The sequence below is a fragment of the Trachymyrmex septentrionalis genome, unplaced genomic scaffold, assembly GCF_001594115.1.
Source record: "Trachymyrmex septentrionalis isolate Tsep2-gDNA-1 unplaced genomic scaffold, Tsep1.0 scaffold185, whole genome shotgun sequence".
NCBI lineage: Eukaryota > Metazoa > Arthropoda > Insecta > Hymenoptera > Formicidae > Trachymyrmex > Trachymyrmex septentrionalis.
Window position 1 is genome coordinate 74000 of NW_017305020.1, and position 4252 is coordinate 78251.

The following is a 4252-nucleotide window of genomic DNA, read 5'->3' on the forward strand; positions in this document are numbered from 1 at the left end:
AGAGATATTAGGAAGGACGATAAAAGTATTGAGAAGACATTATATAATAATTACGATAATATCATACGAAAAAGTCGCCGGTTTTCTATATGTGTGTGAAGACATAAATTATAGCAAATATTCAATTCAAGAAGCTGGAAGGCCAAGAAAATTTCGTTAGCTAAAAATTTGCTATGCGAACATTATTACAGAGTGAGAATCTATGGGAATATATTGAAGGAAAAGAAAAATATACCAACGATTTGGCAAAATTAACAAGGCGAGGGCAAAAATCATTCTCTTCCTCGACAAGCGTAATTACACATACAAGAAACTACTTCTCCGAATGACGCGTGGAATAAATTGGTTCAAACTTTTGAAGATGGAGGATTGAAAGATAGATCTATTGAAATCCTTAACATCAGCCAAGTTATCCGAATGCACAAGTGTAGAAGAGTATATAAATAAAATAATGAGTGCTGCTTATCAACTCAAACAAATTGGAATTACAACAGAAAAAGAAATGATTGGAGCTCTTCTACTCTCAGGATTATCAGAGAAGTATAAATCCTCCAATAATGAAGCTCGAAAATTCGGGGATAGCAATAACAGGAGATATATACAATTAAGAAATTATTACAAAATTACCAATAAAAGTTAAATCAGAATCAGAAGAAACTGCACTCTATTCTAAATCTAAATAGCATGTTCAAAATGGAAATCGAGATGGAAATCGTGATAGAAACCTTATCAAGAAGAAGTACACGAGTTTCAACTGTGGAAAAATTGGGCATGTTGCTGCAAAATGCAGAGCAAAACCAAAGCCTAGAACATTTGAAGGTCATAATGTACAAGAGAAAAATACGCAACTAAAAGCTCACTTCTCACTTTAGCGACCAGTGAGCCGATAAAAAGTACAGGATGATATCTCGATTTTTGCGCATCTTTTCACATGTTAAAAAGAAGAGACTGGATGAAGGAAGTCGAAAATTATACTGGAATCTGTAACGGCAGCAAATAATCAAATATTAGATGTCCACAAAAAGAGAACTATAACTGTATGTGTTACAAACGATAAAGAGACTGAAAAGGTGAAAGTAGAAGATGTGCTCTATATCCTGAAATTTGCTGCAAATCTCTTATCTATAGGAAAGATAACCAAGAAAGGATATAAAGTAATATTCAAGAAAAAAGAGTGTAATATACTTGATGAAGAAAATAATCTGATTGTTAAGGATCAGCGACAAGATGGAGTCTATCAATTCAAAAATATTGAACAAAAAATATTTTGTTCGCGTCGCATGCTTCAACATGCTCTTGCTTCCTTTAACCGTACTCACTCAAAAGCGCTCGTTAGAATGAGTAGGAGTTACAGTTAGAAGAGATAGAAGTATGTTGAAACATGCGACACAAACAAACCTATAATGGCAGTAACAACTAAAGATGATCAAGATAATCATCACCTATGGCATCGGAGGTTAGAACACTTGAATCGTAAAGGAATGAAGCTTCTAAAAGCAAATCGTGGAAGTGGACTCGATAAAATAATAATTACCGAACAACCATGTAAAATTTGCGTTTTAGATAACCATTTAACCACACAAACAATCTTTTGTATACGAATATAAACGCGCAAGAAATGTCTTGGATCTTATTTATTCTGGTCTAATGTCCTATATGGTCCAATGTCTGTGAATCGTTAGGCAGTGCAAGATATTTTCTTATTTTTATAGATAATCATTCACGAAAAGTACATGTTTATTTTCTCAAAAGTAAGAGTAAAGTATTAAATTGTTTTAAAATATTTAAGGCACTTGTAGAAAAACAGTTAGGGCGAAAGATTAAAGCTATAAGATAATGGTAGAGAATGCATAAACTGTGAATTTAAAGAATTTCTCAGGTCTCAAGGAATAAGACATCAAACAACAGTGTCTTATAATCCACAATAAAACGGATTGGTGGGAAGGGCAAACAGAATGTTAGTTGAATGGGCGCGCACTATGAGGCTCGATGTTAATTTGGACAAAGAATGTTGGGCAAAAGCGAAATCTACACTAGCGTATCTAGTCAATAGATCACCTTCAAAGGCGTTATTTGGTAAATCTGCAGAAGAAGTATGGAGTAGAAAACCTAAATTACGTCATTTGAAAGGTTTTGGATCTAGCCATGACACATGTTTTAAAGGAAATAAGAGATAAGTGGGATGCAAAATCCAAACAATTTATCTTTATAGGATACAACGAAGATATCAAAGAATATAGACTAATTAATCCAAGTACAATATATATATTATAAAATAACTATAAGTCGGGATGTTATTTTCTTTGAAAATCAATTTTATAAACACCAAGATAAGAGTAATAATAATAATAAGCGAGTAACTATGACAACAGATAATTTAGATGAAAGTGAATTAAAGGAGAATTAAATAAGACAGATAGATGAAGATTCCGATGATAATGAAGAATTTCATGGGTAAATATTAAGAATAACGGAAGCAGCTCCGATAATCTTGACCTTGACATATGTTGTCAAGGTCACGATCCTGAATAACCTTCAACAGGTTTTAACCATCGCTCGTCCTTCGTTAAAAAGTTATTATTCTATTTCAAGAGTTTAAAAGAACCATCTCATTTTGAATTCCACCTTTTTCAAGACATTCCACCTTTTTAATGACGAATTTTACGAATAGATTTTTGGTTTGCCCATGGGATCGCCTCTTTCGCCAATTTTGGCTGACTTGGTAATTCAAGACTTGGAGAATGATATTTTTAATACTCTCACCACGCATATACCTTTTTATTTTCGTTATGTTGATGATATCGTGCTTGTGGCTCCTATTAATCTTATTACCAACATTTTAGATTCCTTCAATTCGTACCACGAGCGCATTAAATTTACTGTGGATTATGGCGATGGCAGAGGTATCAACTTTTTAGATGTCAAACTGTTGAGCGATAATGGTAGAATTATTTTCGACTTGTACAAAAAACCTACTAACTCTGGGAGATTTCTCAATTTCTTCTCCAATCACCCTACTATACACAAGAAAGGTGTTGTGAATGGGTTATTGGACAAAATTCTATTTTTTTCCCATCCAAAATTCCATCACATTAACATCAATTCTCTAATTATTACTCTCCTTCGCAATGGATATCCGTTACAATTTTTATTTAAAACGATAAACAATAGAATTAAAACGTTATAAAAAAAAAAGAATTTTGATACCATAAATGAACATAATGTTACAACATTAATACGGACATTTCTATTGTAAAGAAAAAATTTTCCACTATTCCTTACTTAAAGAGAACGTCTGAGAAATTCAATGCAACTCTTGATAAATTTCAATTTGAATTGGTATACAAATGAAACCTATTAACAGCTTGAACAGTTTTATAAAAACGGGGAAAGATAAGATAAAAAAAGATGAACTTTCGAATGTGGTATACCAAATTAATTGTAAGGACTGCGATTATTCGTATGTCGGTCAGACGAAAAGAAAACTAAAAACGCGTTTAAAAGAACACATTAATGATTTAAAAAACCAGCTAATTCTTACTCTGTTATCTCAAATCACAGATTTGACACAGACCATGTGATAGATTGGGATAATGCAAAAATATTGGATTCGGAACGCTCTCATTACAAAAGATTAGTATCTGAGATGATTTATATTAAGATGCAAAAAAAATGGTTTAAATAAACAAAGCGGTACGGAACGGTTTCTAGATCTTTATCTCCCTCTCCTTGAACAATAGTTTCTGGCCCCACTCTAAACTTTTTTCCCTTCCTTTCCTTTTTTCTTCTTTTTCCTTTTCTTAATATAAATAGACCAGCGTTTTTGGCTTTTGTTATTTGAAGTTTAAATTCACTCATTACCTAAATTTGTCACAGTGTTCAGTTGTACAGATGAGTCTTTGCACCCCAGGATACGCGTAAGTTTGTTCTATTGGTTTTTAAAAAATTTTCTAAAAAAATTCTCTGGGTGGAATCTAAGCAGAAGTATATTTCTTAATCTGATTAGTTTTACAGTAATACGATGATATCTAATTTACTTGTGAAAAATTTTTTTTGTTTTTACAAGAACTTGGTACTTGCGTGTCACTTCATGTAGGACTCGTCGTTTTTAAATGAAGATTTCTTAATTGTATCATGACGAAAAAAACTTTCGTATTTTCTTTCTATTCGCATAGCGCGATAACAATTAACCGTATGCTCTTTATTATTTAACTTTTGTAAAAAGTTACTAACAAAAAAAGTTTGAAAAAAT